The sequence below is a fragment of the Ursus maritimus genome, unplaced genomic scaffold (assembly GCF_017311325.1).
Source record: "Ursus maritimus isolate PB19 unplaced genomic scaffold, ASM1731132v1 scaffold_3, whole genome shotgun sequence".
Taxonomy (NCBI): Eukaryota; Metazoa; Chordata; class Mammalia; order Carnivora; family Ursidae; genus Ursus; species Ursus maritimus.
The window spans coordinates 69,729,864-69,748,382 of NW_024425563.1; the positions used below are offsets into that span (position 1 = coordinate 69,729,864).

The window sequence follows — 18,519 nt, forward strand, 5'->3', positions numbered from 1 at the left end:
TGGTCGGCCCGCCACTCCCAGCGACAGGAAGAGCGGCGCGGGCGCCGAGCTGTCCACGCAGGGACCCGAGGGCGGCCGCTGCCCCCTGGAGGCAGGAAGGCTATTCCACCCTCTCTGCGACCTGCACCAGCCCTGGCGGCCCGCAGCGCCGGGAGGCGGGCCCGGGGGCGGGGCCTGGCCTGGGAGGTTTCCGGCAATGGGTGGGGCCTGCGCCGCGCTGGCCTCCCCCCCACCCCGCCCCGCTCCCCTGACCGGAAGTGCTCCACCCGAGGCTATTGGAAGTGAGCTGTAGGTCCGACCTCGATCTCCTTCTGGTGGAAGATGTTTGCAAATTTTTTGGCTTTAAGCCTGGGATTGGCAGGTAAAATGCAGAGCGCCAAATTAAATTTGAATTTCAGACAAGCAACGAATAATATTTTGATATGCGTGTATCCCATGCAGCATTCGCTGTTTATCTGAAATGCAGATTTAACTGGGTGTGCTGTATTTTTATTAGCTAAATCTGACACTCCTGCGGAGGACGCCTTTACAGTCTTGAAAATTATAATTTAGACCCCCAAAAACTTTTGTTTATATGGGTTGTATCCATGGACATTGATGCATTAGGAGTTGAAACACATTTAAAGTCTACGATGTCAAGTGCATGTTCCTCAGATGTTGGATGTTATCACAGGTCCTGTAGCCTCTGATTAGCTCGCCAGTGAGAACATGAGAGTGGAAACACAAATAACTGGTTTGGCCTAGACAAGAGCATTATGACAAGCCAGCTCCCCTCTTACTAATGTCGCTAGTCCGAACAGGCCTCACCAGGGAAAGGGGTCTCTGCTTTTCAGCCTCACTTCATAGTGTAGTGGTTGCATACCTGTTTTCAGGATCCTGGGTTTTCTAGACTTGATACACTTGGAGACATCTCAATGAATATGCTGATGGCATGGCCCAGGGAGAGAAAGAAGAAAACTTGTACTGAAAGCCGACGATGTCACAAAATCTCATTTAGTGCTTATGACAAGCCTGAAAGGAGTTACTATCCCTATTTTATTAACTGTGCGCTCTGTGAAGGGCACCTAGGTGGTAAATTTCATGCCCCCTAATGCATGTCTGCATCGCCTAGTGTATACTTCTCTTTGCACTTCATCCAGAAATTACTCCCTCTCATTCACTGAGAACCTTGACCCCTTGCTCACCAGCTTCCTTTCCATCACAGGACACTGTCCTGGGTGGGGTCAACATCCACATGTATGAACACCCAACACCCTGTTTCCTCCATTCCTCCTCAGCCCACATCTCCACCTCCTGTTTTCGTCAGCTCCTGTAGCTTCTGGTCACACCCTCCACCCTTCTGAGATCATCAGGAAGAGCTACATTTTTACCCCTTTTATCACAAAGAGTCTCCAACCACCAAATCAAGAAATAGAACATTACTACCACAAAAGCCGCCACTTGCCCCTTATCCAGAGATGACCACTATACCGACTTCCAACACCAGAGATTTTATAGATCCCTTTGTCAGGTTAAGAAAGTTCCCTTCTATTTCTATTTGCATCACAAATGTGTACACTTTTATCGGTTTTCTCTATGAGATGATCATAATAGTTTTTCTTCTTTATCTGTTAATCTGTGGATTACATGGATAGAGTTCTGAATTTTAAATTAACATTACAACTCCTGGAATGAATCCAACTTGATCACGATACACCTTTTCACATATTGCTGGATTTGGTTTACTAATATTTTACAGATTTTTGCATCTGCGTTCATGAGTAAGATGGGCTTATAATTTTATTTTCTTGTAATATCTTTGTCAAGTTTTTGTATCAAGATATGTTGGCCAAAGTAAGGCCTTTGGATTTCATTCTGAGTGACCCAGGAAACTATTTGAGGCTCTTCCATGTGCTGATATGAAAAGATAAAGGAAAGAAAGCAATTTACAGAACAGTGTATAAAATATGATCACTTTAAGTAAATTTAAAAGCTATATGTGTGTGATGAATACTTTTTTGGTCTTTTGGACAGAAGACTGTTGTCAATTGACGATAACAGAATCGGTGAGGGGGACTTTCACTTTTCATTTTATATTGCTTGAATTTTTTTCACCACATCATGTGTGGTGAAAGAAAAAGAAAGAAAGAAAGAAAGAAAGAAAGAAAGAAAGAAAGAAAGAAGAAAGAAAGAGGAAGAAAGGAAGGAAGGAAGAGAGGAAGGAAGGAAGGAAGGAAGAAAGAAGAGAAAGAAATATCAAATGGGAAAAAAAGGAAACACTGGCAGTTTTTCAGCCTTAAAAATCCTCTTCCGGCTGGAGATAGCGCTGTACAGTGGCTTGGCTCTCATTCAAGGGCTGGCAGCCGGGCCCCTCAGGCAGCTCGGGTCATTGTTTGTAAAGCAAGGATGGTATTGCCCCCCTCAGGGCTGTGTGAAGATTTGACCCGCTCTTGCACTTGACGTGTAGTTCTAAGTCAGTAACTGGGCTTCTCCGAGCAGCAAAGCCGTAAGTCGCGTGCAGACCGCTCGGGAGTGTGATAGAGTGGGGTGCCGTGGGGGCAACAGGGCTGCCAGCCGAGAAGGTGATGGGGCCAGGGCTGGAGGGGCAAGTTGGGAGGTGAGGGAAATGGGTGGGAGGAAAGAACTCAGGAAGGCAACTCGGTGAAGTCTGTGACCCAATGCCCCGCTCCCTCCGGGGGCCTCAGGAGGAGCAAGACCGTAACTGGCCAGGCTGGGCTCCCTGGTGCCCAGGTGCCAGGAAGAGATCTCAGACTGCAACAAGACAGAGAGACCCAGCCTGGGCGCAGGGGAAGGGTTCAACCGCACACAGAGATAATCTGTGCCTGTGGGGATGCCTGAGAAAATTCTGCTCACCGTGTGTGTGTGTGTGTGTGTGTGTGTGTGTGTGTGTGTGTGTGATAGAGAGAATGAGTGTATGCTGTGAAGACAGGAATAAATACCTCCTAAGGTCTTAAAATTAACACCAAGGGAAAGGAAAAAGCTGAATTCCCCGGGGGGGGGGGGTATCAGTGTTGACCTGCAGGCTAATTTGCATGATGTAGGTGTTGCATGGTTCATTAATCAAAACTCTTAAAATTAAAAAAAAGAGAGCGCAGATGCATACAATCTATCACGGCCTGGTTTCAAAGAGAGTGCGATTCATCCCACCTTGTGCGCGGTGAGCACGGGCAGCGCAGGCCTCCCTGAGCGCGCACACCCGTGTCCTGGGCCGCTCCGGGGCAGCGCTCCTGCGTCCCGCTCGCTCGCTTACCCCTCGGACGAGGCTAACAAGAGCACATACCCCACAGGGTCCATGTGAGGACTCCGTGAGTTAGTGCACGCGAGGCTGTAAACAACGTCTACATTGGGCAAGTGCCTGAGTAATGTTGATTCTGAGGCCAATAAGGCAGGAGGAGGAGGAGGAGGAAGCTTTTCTTTTGACCAGATAGTCAAGCCGGTGGTTACACCCTCCTGACGTGCAGCCTTGGGAAAACGTAGTTGGCTCCAACTACCTACTGACGGCACAGCAGGGAGCGACAGCGAAACCCAGGAAGCTGGGGGCAGGTGCGGAGAGGAGAGCCCGGGCAGGTGCGCTCGCTGACCTTGCCCTTTGTCATCCTCAGGAGGGGCATCACGATGTCCAGCTCCCACTGCGGATAAACCTTCCGTGTTAGAACCCGCTGAGGTTACTTGGTTGTGCGTGTGTCCCACGGCTCCCACCACGGTGCCCTGAACTCCGGGTGCTCCCTTTGTCTGGAATGTGCTCCCTCCCAACACTTCACACTCCCGCTGTCCTCTCCAGAATCAGCTCAGGACACATCTCCATTCTCCAACCCGGGACGGGGCTTCCTTGCTCTGACCTTAAGGTGGACCTTTGCCCCCATGCCTCCTCCAGGGGACTGGGAGCGTGCTGAGGACAGGAAGCTGGCTCTTCTCCTCTTTGTGTTTCTCCCGTGCCTTGCACAGGGTAGGCTTGCACGGACGAGCAGTTGAGCGAGTGGGTTAAAAGAGCTGTCAGCCTGTTCTCAGCAACAGTCTCCATTCAGGACGAGCGTCTGCTCCCACGCCTCTCCTTGCTGCCCTCCTACCTCGTCATCTGACTTCTCTCACCCAGCAGCCCGAATCAGGCTTCCCAGCTCTTTCCTGGCCTGCAGCCCTGGGTGGGCATCTCCCTGTACCACGGGGGGCAGCCTGGAGGGGGGGTGCGTTATCATCCAGAAAAACCAATGCCTGCTTTGTTATAAATGAGTCTTATTTGAAATAATTGTTCAGGGACCCTGGTGGGGTTTCTTAAGTATCTTCCTCCTCCTTGGGAGAAGGTGATGACGCCAGGTCTTCTGGAAGCCTTGGGTTAAGGCTTTAGGACCCTCCCTGACAGGCAATCGGCTTTGGAGGTTCAGGAGTAGGCCTCCCTGAGACTCGGCATACAGCACATGGCCTTGACTCTTAGACCACTATGAGTCTCAGCAGATAGACTTGCCTCAGAGCCCCTCTTCTAGGCAGCAGGCTCCCAGGCCCACCCCGCACTCCAACTGCCACTTCCCTAACTGTCACTCAGAACTCCCCTCTCAGCCCCAGGGCCTGCCTGTCCTTTGGATGACTGCTGGCTCCCGAGAAGAGAAAGCTCTCTGAGGACCAGGTGAATGCCTCGTTTTACAATTAAGGCACCAGCCAACTGTAGTTTCATGACGAAAGCTCAGCTGCCTTGGATTTTTTTTGGTTTTGGTTTTGAAGGCTTTGACACTCTCGCTGCCTCTCCCCTTTCTGATTTGCAGGACCGCTGGGGAGGAAACCAGCTTGGGTATTCTGGCATCTTCCAGTGCTTCTCAGCTGTGTGTGAGGACGGTTTTCCTCAGAGGAGCTCCAGATTTTATCAAAGAGAAATATTTCTTTTTTCTTCAAAATGTAAATATCTTTTTTAATATAATCAATGCTCGTTATGAAAATTCACACAACTCAGTGAATCCCCCAACTCTGCAGTGTTAGAGATAGCCACACTAACAGTTTGTCCTATCTCTTCAGCCTGTGGAAAGGTGTATGTGTGTGGTGTATAAAACATGAGTGTGATCCTATGACATATTATTCTCTAGCTTTTTTTACTCAAAAGTGTGTCGGAGTGAGCTTCTGCCATCAGTCCATATAGATGTCCCTTTTCTTTGCCAAAATTGATTAAACTGTTCCTTAATGATTGATATTTAGTTTGTTTTAAATGTTTTTTGCAGTTACAGTGAATAATGTAACGAGCGTCTTTATAAATGTTGTCATTGCCTGTTTGTGTGGGTATTTTTATGGGATAAGTTCCTGAACATGTAACTGATGGGTGTAATGCACATTTTGAATCGGTGCTGCCCTTACTGACGACGGAAAGGCTTACACACCTGCCGACTCCTTGAGGTTATCTCAGGGCTGACTTAGCCCCGGGCACAGTAGGCACATTGCCCAGGGCCCAACGTACTCTTAAGGGTCATGAAAATATTTTAATTGCTTTTAAAACCAGGAGAAAAAAGCGAATAATAATGAATAAATAGTGTACAATGAATCCAGACTGGATTCCAGCTGCCAGCGCAGCCATAAAATGTATGTCTGAATATTTTTTTTTATAGAGAGGGGGCCCCCGAAGGCGCATGTACGTAGAACCACCACAAGTTGGAATGTGGCCCTGGGTTATCTGTTTCTCCACACCCTTGCGACACTGAGAATTATCTTCTTAGTTTTTTGGGGGAAAAAAAAGTACACAGTTGTTTTTATTTGCATTTCTTTGGATATTTGTGAGGTATTATCTCCTAAGTTTATTGACCACTTAAAGTTCCTTTATGAATTGCCTATTTATATTCTTTTCTCATCTTTCTAATGAGTTGCTCATCTTTCCCGTTAAAAACTTCTTACAGTATAGTAAATATTGCAAGTTTTATTTTCATAATTTTGCATTTCAGAGTTATTGATGCCTTTTTGTAATGATATTAAAAAGTGTTTTTTTGTACACCAAATCTAGGCAAGCATTTCATTTATGGAAATACTTGATAATTTCTTGTAGAATATCTATGGGTATTATTATTATGATAATATCTTTAATTCATCTGGAAAGGATTTTTGTAAAAGATGTGAAATAGTGATTGAACTTTGTTTTCTAAGCAGAGCTACTTTTTCCAACACCATGGGACAATAATTTGAAATATCGCCTTTATAAAAAATTTTTTTGAAGATTTATTTATTTGAGAGAGACAGAGACGGGAGGGAGGGGCAGAGGGAGAGGAAGAGAGAAGCTCAAGCAGACTCCCCTCTGAGCGCAGAGCCCAACGCGGGGTTCAATCTCATGACCCCGAGATTATGACCTGAGCTGAAATCAAGGATCAGATACCTCACTGACTGAGCCACCCAGGTGCCTGCCTTTTATCAAATTTTAAATTCTCATATACACATGGGTCTATTTCTTCCATCTCTTCCATCCCATCAATCCATTTATCTATTGACATGCTACCATCATCCTTTTAATCCTATAGCTTCGAGATATTTTGGTTTCCAATAAGGTAACTCAGTACTCCCCAGCTCCCCATAATCCTTCTCTTTCAGTTTTCTTCTTAATCATTCTCATATATTTACTCTTTCTGATGAACTTTAGAGTTATGTTTCCAAGTACTGAAAAAAAAAATCCCAATGAACTTTGTAAACTTCAGAGATTAATTTGAGGGGAAGGACATGTTTGTAAAATGGAGTCTGCCTCTCCAAGAGCGTGGCGTTGCATTCACACCTTCTTTTTCTTCCATTCCTGATTGGTCTATCGTTTGCCCATGCCCTGGCCCTCTCAGCAATCTCCTGTGGGGCAGGAGGCCAGCAACAGGGGCTTGTCTGAGTCGTCATGCCCCCTGAGGTTCATGGGGGACTTTTCTTTGCCATTTTTGGTTCATTTCGCACTGGATTTCTAAGAACTGTGCTCTGTTCCAAAGCAGAGAAACTGCAAGCTCTGATCTGGATTTCTGGTCTCTTTGCTTCCACGTTTGCTTATTCTGGCCCTTCTTTCCCACTGCACCGAGTGCAGTCTTTCTAGCCAGATCCCCATGGTCTCCTGCTGGAGAACCTTCAGTACTTCCCCATTGTATTAGTTACCTATGGCTGTAACAAATCACTACAAATATAATGCCTTAAAGCAACACACAGCTAGTCTCTTACAGTTCTGCAAGTCAGAAGTCTCAAATCGGTCTCACCGGCCTAAAATCAAAGTGCCAGCATTCGGTTTTGGCGTTGCTAGGGGCAAATACATGGCCTTGTCTTTCCCAGCTTCCAGAGGCCTCCTGCATTCCTTGGCTCATGGCCCCTTCCTCCATCATCAGAGACAGCAACTCTGTCACTCAGACCTCTGCTCCTGTTGTCACCTCCCATTTTGTCACTCTGGCCCTCCTGCCTCCCTGTTATAAGTATGATCACGAGGGGGGCGCCTGGGTGGCACAGCGGCTAAGCGTCTGCCTTAGGCTCAGGGCGTGATCCCGGCGTTATGGGATCGAGCCCCACATCAGGCTCCTCCACTATGAGCCTGCTTCTTCCTCTCCCACTCCCCCTGCTTGTGTTCCCTCTCTCGCTGGCTGTCTCTATCTCTGTCAAATAAAAAAAAAAAATCTTAAAAAAAAAAGTATGATCATGAGGATGCTTGTGACTCAATTGGGCCCACCCAGAGAATCCAGGATCGTATCCCCACTTCCAAGTCCTTAGCTCGATCACATTGGCAATGTTCCCTTTGCCATGTAAGGTAGCATTCACAAGTCGCAGAGATGAGGGTGTGGACATCTTTGGGGGCAATTCATTCTGCCTTCCATGGCCATGGCCTCCAGGATGAATTTGCTTGCTGGTCCCCCACTGACCTGCCCTAACTAGCCCTCTGTCTAACCTCCCTCTGCTCTGGAACCTGCCCTCTCTGCTTCTTCCAGCTGTGGTCCAGGCTGACTCCGCTGCCTTGGAAAACCTTTCCCCACCTCTTCCCTCTACTCATCTTCTGGCCTTGGCTTAAACTTCCCTTTCTCTGGAAGCTTGTGACAACCTCTTCTACTTCCTGCATGTGCCTCCAGACGCTATTAGGGGCTCTCGTATCATCGTCCATTGTTCCTGACCCTGCCTATTTGGGCTTTTATATTACTGCTTGTGTGATTAGCTTCTCTTCCAAAATACAAGCATTTTGAGGGTGGAGGTAACGAGGGCAGCTCCACACTTGGCACATAAGGAGGAGCTTATAAACTCCTTGCAGATGAATTTATAAACATATTAATTTCTTTATAAAATGCAAGTTATTTTACTATATAGGCCTCATCTTAAAAGTATTTATTCATCATTCATCCAATAAATATTTGTTAAGTACTGGCTTGGTAAGTCCTGAGCTAAGGGAGTTAAAATTAAAACATCTTTTGAGGGACACCTGGCCCTCTCAATGTGTACAGCCTGTGACTCCCGATCTAGGGGTTGTGTGTTCAAGCCCCATGTTGGGCATAGAGCCTACTAAAAAAAAAAATTTTTTTAAGTTTTCAATTGGGGCGCCTGGGTGGCTCAGTCGTTAAGCGTCTGCTTTTGGCTCAGGGAGTGATCCTGGTGTTCTGGGATTGAGCCCCACTTCAGGCTCCTCCTCTGGGAGCCTGCTTCTTCCTCTCCCACTCCCCTGCTTGTGTTCCCTCTCTTGCTGGCTGTTTCTCTCTTTGTCAAATAAATAAATAAATCTTAAAAAAAAAAGTTTTTAATTAAAAAAAGAAAAAAATCATTTGAATGTTATGAGGATGCTAAGATTGTAGTGGTTAAGAGCACAAGGACTTGAATAACAATTCTCCCCCTCCAGGAAAATGGACTTGGAGGTCAGTGAACCAATAGACTTTAGTTCTGGCGATCATCAGCATCTGGTTCGGAAAGCAGCAGATAGTAACACCCAGATCAAGTCTGGTCAGACCTACACAACTTCACCTTCTGAGCCACGAAAAACTCGCAGGAGTACACATTCAAAGACCAGAGAGCGAGCAGATACCTATGTGGTACAAATTTCAGATGAAACTACCCCAAATGACAGCAGTAATTTAGCCAATCCATTCTCAGATGCATCGGTCCGCAGAGGTGAGCATAAAATTAACTTTTTGGAAGAGAAAAGGAAGTGTTCTCTCAAAATGTTTCCACAGAGTGGATTGTTGGAATATTTAACTTTGCCTTTAGTTTTTCCCAGTTATGCTTTACCATGAAACATGATGTAGGGCTGCTGTAGTAGATGGCCCCTAAGTTGTCCAGGGTATTCAGAAATTCATAATAAACATATTATGGTAAATAATGTGTGGTTCCCTGAGGAAATACGAATTACTCACTGACTGTAGAACGTTCTTACCTCCCTACAAGGTGATGCTATGATACTGGTTTTAGTTTTAAAGCATATTAATTCAATGCCCCTAGATATTAATTTTGCATGGGAAATACATTCAGCTGTGAGCAATAAAAACCTAAAAACCTGTGGCGTCAATAAACGTCTTCTTTCTTTCATGAGATATGCAGTTCAAGGCATGACCACTTTGTCATCCTCGGACCTTCTTAGGGCCTGGACAACTTAGAGGTGGACTGTGAGCTTTGAACCGCATTGCTGTCCCCCTGTGGCCCTCACCCCCCATCTTGTGGCTGCAAAGATGCCTTTTGGAGCCCTAGCTTTCCAGGGAGGGAAAGGCCAAGGCCAGGCCTGGTCTGCTGCCTTGACAACTCCGAGAGAGGCCATTCATGGACAGATGCCCGAGAGTAAGCCAAATCTGACGTCTTTTCAGAGGCTTTCCTAGAAACTACACCTAGGAATTTGCACTTGCATGTCATCGACCCTACCAGGATCCCATGGCTACCTCTATCTATAGTTTTTTGGTTGGCGCATTGTCCTCTTTAACCAGATTGGGGTTGGGTGGTGAGGAAGCCGGGGGAATGGATGTCACCAGGCAACGAACCACCTCTGTCACAGGTGCCTGTCCTTCAGCACTGGGTGTGTGCCAGAGGAAGAGGTCCGCATTTAGTCCTTACAACAACCCTGCAGGTGAAGGCATCGTGGTGTCATTTAACACATGAGGAAATCAGGTTTAAGGCCTCCTCACCACCATTAGAGTTAGTTATTTGCGTCTGTCTCTCATGGAGGGCAGAGGCTGGGCCCTCTCCCACTTTAAAAAAATTACATGGTGTGCAAAAAGATGAAAGTCCTATGGAAACAAAGGAAAAGTATAGCAGGGTAACGGATGAAAAGCTATGGGGCTGGGGGGCTATCACTGTTTAAAGCAGCTTTATACAATTTACCTATCATAAAATTCACCCCCTTTCAAGGGTACAATTCAATGACTTTTAGTATATTTACAGAGTTTTGCAACCATCGCCACAAAAAGAAACCCATACCCATTGGCGGTCACTCCCCATCCCATCCTCCCCGCTGGCCTCTGACAACCACTAACCTACTTTCTGTCTCTATGAATTGGTGTATTCTGGATATTTCATATCAATGGAATCATACAATATGTGATCTTTTGTGATTGCCTTCTTTTAGACTTAGCATAATGTTTTCAAGGTTCACCCATGTTGTAGTATGTGTCCGAACTTCGTTCCTTCCTCATGCTCATGTAGTATTCCATTGACTCATTAGAACACATTTTGTTTATTTATTCTTCAGTTGACAGACATTTGGGCTGTTTCCACTTTTTGGTTATTATGAATAATGCTGTGATCAATATTCATATTTTGGGGGGCACCTGGGTGGCTCAGTCATTAAGCGTCTGCCTTCGGCTCAGGTCACGATACCGGGGTCCTGGGTTCAAGCCCTGCATCGGGCTCCCTGCTTGGTGAGGAGCCTGCTTCTCCCTCTCCCACTCCCCCTGCTTGCGTTCTTTCTCTCACTGTCTCTCTCTCTCTGCCAAATAAATAAATAAAATCTTTTAAAAAAATATTCATATTTGGGTTTTTGTGTAGACATACGTCTTCATTTCTTTTGGGTAGTAGATACCTAGGAATTGCTGGGCTAATATTCTGAGAAATGTTAAACATAGTGGCTGTACCGTTTTACATTCCCACAAGCAATATATGAGGGGTTCCATTTCTCCCCATCCTTGTCAACACTTTTTATTGTCTTTCTTTCTTATTATAGCCATTCTAGTGTATGTGAAGTGATATTTCATTGTAGTTTTGATTTGCATTTCCCTAATGACTAACGATGTTGAGCATCTTTTCACAAATTGGACATTTGAATATTTTCTTTGAAGAAATATCTATACACATACTTTGCCCACTTTTTAAAAAACAGCAACCATTTTATTATCTCTCATGCTTCTGCGGGTTGACTGGGTTTGGTTGAGCAGTTCTTCTGCTGGTCTTGACTGGGGGTTCTAATGCGGTTATAATCAGATGGCAGCTGAGGCTGAAGTGGCCATTATGACTTCCTGACGTGGCTGGAAGTTGGTGTTGGTTGTTGGCTCTCTCTTTATGATTTGAGTTTCTCATCACTTGGGAGTTGGGTCCCAAGAAAACATATACCAGGTAAACAAGCCCCATTGTGTAAGCAGTTTGTCAAGCCTTTCCTTGCTTCACGCATGCTAATGTCTCATTGGCCAACACAAGTCCATGTGGCCCAGCCCAGTGTCAATGTGGGGGGGGGGACTACACAAGCTCTGCCCATTTTTAATTATTTATCTTCTTGTTATTGAATTGTAAGAGTTCCTTGTGCATTCTAGGTACAAGTCCCATATCAGATACATGATTTGCAAATATTTTCTCCCAGTTTGTGGGTTTTCTTTCACTTTCTTAATGGTGTCATTTGAAGCACAAAGCTTTTACTTTTGACGAAATCCAATTTGTCTGTTTTTTTTCTTTCTTTGCTTGAGCTTTAGGTGTCATATCTAAAATAATCATTGCCTAATTTCTACTCACAAAGATTTACATCTATGCTTTCTTTCAAGAGTTTTGTTTCTTTCATTTATTTATTTATTTGTTTATTGATTTTAGAAAGAGAGAGAAAAAGTGTGCGGGGCAGGGGGGAAGGATAGAGGGAGAGGGGACACAGACTCCCCACTCAGCGCAGAGCCCCCGATGTGGGGCTGGATCTCAAGACCTTGAGATCATGACCTGAGCTGAGACCAAGAGTCGGACATTTAACAGACTGAACCACCCAGGCGCCCCAAGAGTTTTGTTTTTTATGTTTACATTTATGATCCATTTTAAAGCAATAGTTTTTGTGTATGACATGAGGAAAGGGTCCAAATTCTTCTGTATGTATATGTCCAGTTGTCCGAGCACCTTTTGTTGGAAAGACTATTCTTTCTCCCTTGAATTGTTCTAGCACATGTGTTAAAAATCAGTTGACCATGAATGTAAGGGATTATTTCTGGACTATCAGTTCTATTCTAGTGGTCTTATGTCTAGTCTAGTCTTACAAGGCTGGGCCACATTTCATATTTATTCCCTCAAAATCTCTGCTATGTAATAGATGTGAAATAAATGTTAACTACATGACTATCTTAATGTAGGCAGCCCACATTTGGGCACATATGCTCCGGTATTTTGATTAAGATAGCTCAATCCCATTTCTTTGCTGTCACCCTTCCTATGCATCGACACCACCCAGCCAAAGGACACAGTTGACAATCCTGTCAGTCATCTCTAAGCAGCATTCTTTTTTTTCCTTTTAAAATTGAGACAAAACTACCAAACAGCTCCCCGTCATCATCCCCAGCACCATATTTAGAGGGCTCCAGGAAAAGCTGCGCAGGAGGAAGTAAGCGAAAAGAGACGCTGGCATTCTCTGCACTGGGCTCTGGCGTGCCGCTGGGACCTCCTGGGTCTTACTTATAATTCCTTGTGTTATCTCGCTTCTGCTCAAGTCCAACGGAAAGGAATTGCTAAAGGCAGGCAGGCTGGCGGGAGAAGTGGCGGGAAGCCCTGCAGGCAGCCCACAGCCCACGTCCGTCTCTGCACCTGTGCCCCATTTCGTCCGCCGGTGGAGCCGGACCCCTGAGGATGGCCTGCGACATTCAGAGGCTTTCAGGTCACTTTTGGTCTGAAGGAGGATGGGGTATGCAGAATAAGGAATTAATTTCCTGTGTGTCTTTTAGATTTTGGGGCTTCTATGGATAAAGCCTCAGATCTCCAATAAAACACCTGTAAACAATCCGAACAGAATAGTTTCCACAAGGTCTGCAGAGCTGTATTTGTGTGGTTTTTCCATCTGCTGAGTTTGACTAGTGCTCCTTTTCCCATCCGCAAAAAATCAGAGGAAATGTTTTGTTAAGTATCAAAAATAGGTAATCACATTTCTATTTTTTGCTTTTGAATATTGTCTCATAAGAATAATGTTTCTGTCTCCTCAGCTTTCATTATCAAAGTGTTCCTGATCCTGTCAGCTCAGTTGGTGGTCACTGGAGCAATCGTCAGCATATTTATTTTCTGGTAAGTCTTTGTTAGTGATGTAAATTAAATACTAAGTTGTTCACATTAATTCCTATCGAATCAACTCGACTTAATTCTGATCATTAAACATTATCTGTTTTGTCTTAATTATCCATAGGGTATGATATTTCTATAGCTTTGTTGTTTCTGAGGCAACTCTTAGACGGAGTTGTTGGTAGATTTCTACAGTTTTGTTTCAACTTCCTAAGCCAAGACCTTTTTTCTTACTCTTATTTGGGGCACTATTTAATTTTCTATTTTCCCTGAGCTATTTCCACAGATAAAAGTGGATCAAAGAAAAAAGGTGAGATTATGGAAGCCTCGGAGACTTGGAATGCTGTTAAATGCAGAAATTATTTCGGGGACTATGACCCATCACTGCTTAAACCTAACCTATGAAAATCTCTACAAAACAAATATATGAGAAGTTGATTTTTTTTTTTTTGCTTTGTACACATAGCGATCCCAGTATTTTTTAAAAATAAAAACGTCACCAGGACATTTACATTCATACAAATTTGACTTACATGATTGTCTTTTTATGAGTCTATTTTAAGAAGCAAGGTATAGTTCTAGGTTTCATTATTTCACTCATTTGTCATTGTCAATCATTTAGGGTTTACTTCTTTCTCATGAGACTGTTTTACTTCTACTTAAATATTACATTAGTTAGAAAGCAAACAATTTATTGTTTAAAACTATATTAATTTTTTTTTTAATCAGGAAGAGCTTAAAAGCTTGGGTGCTCGTGAATGCCTGGTTCACCTATGCAATCTTGTAAGTATTCTTGGATTTCATAAAAAGTGATTTTTCTACCAGCTATCGATTGAGGTTCTTTATTAAAAATTAAGTAAAGGTATAACATTCTGGAAATGACAAAATTATAGAGATGGAAAACAAGCAAATTAGTGGTTACTAGGAGCTAGGGTATGTGTGTGTGTGCTATCGTAAAGGGATGGCATGAGGGAGATCTTTGTTGATGTTTTAATGATGGGATAGTTTCAAATCTTGATTGTGGTGCTGGTTACACATATCTACACAGATTTGCGTCATAGCTCTATGACATAGCATCATACACACATTGTACCAACATCAAATTAACAGTGTTGGTATTATGCTATGTATATAAGATGTAACCATCGAGGGAAACTGAGTGAAGGATACAAGGGAAGTCTCTGTCTTTTTGCAACTTCCTGTCAATCTATAATTATTTCAAAATAAAAATTTTAAAAATTCTATGAATGGCAGGAGCAAAGTTCATTTTAAAAGCTAAAAAAAAAAAGAAGCAAAGGTTATCATCTGCATAGATTTTTACTTTCTACTTAGTATCAGATGGTAACATATAATAACATATCTCTGTCTCTATCTATTTATCTACCTATCTTATATGCTATAATCACTGGAAGCAATTAACACATGGCTTTGAATTATCCTCAGGCCGGCATTTTTTGTTGTACTGATCGTCCTTGCTTGCTGCGGGAAACTCCGCCGCAAGGTGCCTGCGAATTACATTCTCCTGGGATTATTTGTAAGTAAACTTTATTAGCACTCACAGCTCGCCTCTGAGATATATTTCTGTCACCGTAGTAACTCCACTCCTTTTATTGTGGAAAATCTTCCTGTGGAATAATACAGATAGAAAGTATTTGTGAGATGCTCTCTTGGCTGGATTCCGGTTGTAACGAAGTCATACACGTAGTTAGGAGACGGTATCCACCCCTTTTCACTGAGCGAGAGGATTGGGGGACCCTGGGCAAACTTGCCTCTGAGAGGCCACGTGGGGAAGCCCACTCAGAGTCTGGGCTGCATTTCAGGAACAGCTAACTTGACTGTTGCTGGCCCTCTGCCAGGCACAAAAACCCATTTTGTTATGGAAAGTGGGTTTCACATTTGGTTCACAAACTCGTGGGTGAGAAGTGTAATTTTCCTTATTTTTGTAAGATTCATCTTATTTCTATTTCAAGTCTCACCAGGAGCAGAAACCCAACACAGAGCAGTTTCTCCCTATTTCCTCAACTTGCATCTTGGTTCAGGAGAGTTGGAGACTGGGGGGCTCCGGGTCCTTGGCCCTCCTCTCCTCACTTATGCATGGTCTAGTTTCTGGTTCACAGCACCTCCCGTGGGACTTCTACTCACAGAGCCTCGCCACGATGGTCCTTTCTCATGGATCAGTGCTGCTCTGGGCCACAGGAGGCGTGTGGCTCTTTTTCTTGCCACCAGTTCCTTTCCCGGTTGCTCACAAGGGTTCCAGGATCTCAGCACCCTCCCATTGTGAAGATTTCCTTACCAACTGATTAATTCATCTGGTTTCGTATCAGATTTGAGGTAGCTTACAAAAATACCCACGATATAAGAAGAGAAGATAAATTGGTGGGGAAAACTGATGAAAGGAAAAAAATAAGGGTAGGGAACTAAAGCCAGTGGTTAGATTGTATACAAAACGCATAGTGCTGCACACGCTGAATAGCCAAAGCAGTCTTGAGAAAGAGGAACAAAACTGGAGGTAGCACGATCCCAGATTTCAAGATCTACTCCAAAGCTAGATTAATCAAAACAGTATGGTACTGGCACAAAAACAGACACATAGATCAATGGAACACAACAGAAAGCCCAGAAATACACCCACAACTATATGGTCAATTACTCTTCAATAAAGAAGGCAAGAGTCTTCAATGGAAAAGGACAGACTCTTCAACAAATGGTGCTGGGAAAACCAGAGAGCCACATGCTGAAGAATGAAACTGGACCACTCCCTTACACCATACGCAAAAATAAACTCAAAATGGATTAAATACCTAAATGTGAGACCTGAAACCATAAAACTCCTAAAAGGAAACATAGGCAATAAACTCTTGAACATCAGTCTTAGCAATACTTTTTGGATCTGTCTCCTCAGGCAAGGGAAACAAAAGCAAAAATAAACATTTGGGACTACATCAAATTAAAAAGCTCTTGCACAGAGAAGGAAACTGTCAACAAAACAAAAAGGTGACCTACTGAATGGGAGAAGATATTTGCAAATGATATATTGAATAAGGAGTTACTATCATATATATATACCATATATATGTATATTCTATCTATTATCTATCTATCTATCTATCTATCTATCATCTATCCATCCATCTATCTATTCATACAAATGAACACCAAAAAATCTAATAAGAAAATGCACAGAGGACCGGAATAGATATTTTTCCAAAGAAGACATACAGATGGCCAACAGATGATCTGCTCAACATCACTAGTCATTATGGAAATGCAATGAGACATCACCTCACACAAGTCAGAAATGACTACTGTCAGAGAGACAAGAAATAACAACTGTTGGCAAGGAAATGGAGAAAAGGGAAGCCTCTTGCACTGTTGATGGGAATTTAAATTTGCGCAGCCGCTGTGGAAAACAGTGTGGAGTTTCTCCAAAAATTTAAAAATAGAAATACCATACGATCCAGTAATTCCACTTCTGAGTATCTACCCAAAGAATCAAAACACTAATAGAAAAAGATATGTGCTCCCCTATGTTTATTGCAGCATTTACAATAGCCAAGATATGGAAGCAACCTAAGTGTCCATTGATAGATGAATTGATAAAGAAGAGATGGTACATATATACAATGGAGTATTATTCAACCATAAAAAGAACAAAATCTTGCCATTTGTGACAACATGGATGGATCTAGAGGGTAAGTGCAAAGTGAAATAAGTCGGATGAGAAAATATCATATGATCTCACACGTGGAATCCAGAAAACAAAACAAATCAAATGAACAAACAAAACAGAAACAGACTCATAAACACAGAGAACTAGTGGTTGTAAGAGGGGAGGAGTGGGGAGATAGGGGACACAGGTGCTGGAGGTTAGGAGGTACAAACTTCCAGTTATAATAAGTCACAGGGACAGAAAGTACAACACAGGGAACATAGTCAATCATATTGTGATAACCTCGTATGATGTCAGATGATACTACACTTACTGTGGTGAGCATTTTGTGATGCATATAATTGTCAAATCGCTATGCTGTATACCTGAAACTAATACAATATTGTATGTCTATACTTCAATTAAAAATTTAAAAAGTGCATAGTCCTATACACTTGAGTGTGATAAACCTGGAGTTGGGTCTGTGCCTTCTGGTGGTCAAAGAGAAGAAGGACACATGCCCATGGTGAGATTCTCAGCATCCGTATAGCACAGTGTCTTGTGTCATTTATATGTTGGGAAGAATGGCCTCCTCCTGAGGCTGGAGAAGACTAGCTCTCACATGCCTACACGTTGGCATTTCCTTGGCTGCCAGAGCATTGAAAGGCCTTTCTTACTTGGCGCGGAAACCCTGCTTATTGCTCAGGGGAGCAGATGAGGTCTCCCAGTTCCTGCACAGACCACACTCAGGAAGGAGTGGGGGCTAAAAGCCAGACATTGAAAGATATTGGGAATCCTGGAGCAGAGGTGGTAGCATGAGGAAGGGAGGTACTTTTCCAAAAACTTTCAAATTTTTTATTTTAAAATTTTCCAAGAAAAAAAATTTAAATTATTACAAGAAGAGATCAAAGTTATTGGTCTCAAAGGAAGCTCTCATCTCTGAGGTTTGTTGTATATCCCAAAGCAAGTAACAGCTTCAGAGAATATTATAGAGGGGCAAAGAATTAGTTTTATCTTCTAGACTTTATGTTTTGACTAAGTATTAGGGAATATATGGAGAAAACCATTTCAGAAAAGGAGTTGAGGGGAAAATGAAAACACAATGCTGAAGACAGCTTTTGTGCCATAGATTTTAAGCCCCTCGAGCCCATGTTCTGCGCTCTTGAAGCCATTAGGCGGGTTTGACTTCTCATTTTCCTCTTGGGAAAACTGAAGTGTGGTTTCCTGCTTTAAATCATTCCCTTTTCCTCTGACCTCTGTCTTCCTCCCACCATCCTCTCTCTCTCTCTCTCTCTCTCTCTTTCTCGCTGTCTCTCTCACACACACTTAATGTGCTGCGAAAGATGGAGAAACCTGCAGCAATTGAGCAAGTAGAAGAAAATCTTAAGAGGAAGGTTGGAAGCAAGCATATTATTAAAATATCATGTGTGCATGGAACGGATTAAAGCTTTTTAAACCTATACTGGAACTAAAAACAGCTCTGGTAA

The 18,519-nt window shown here is 43.5% G+C and overlaps 1 long non-coding RNA gene across 1 annotated transcript; it reads right to left on the bottom strand.

Moving 5' to 3' along the window:
• Window positions 1-12,123: 12,123 nt before the first annotated feature.
• Window positions 12,124-16,306, bottom strand: LOC103658714. The gene is made up of 2 exons (XR_567263.2): window positions 15,526-16,306; window positions 12,124-15,008 (listed from the first exon to the last, which is right to left on the bottom strand). It is a non-coding gene; the product is annotated as an uncharacterized LOC103658714 (long non-coding RNA).
• Between the last annotated feature and the right edge of the window lie 2,213 nt (window positions 16,307-18,519).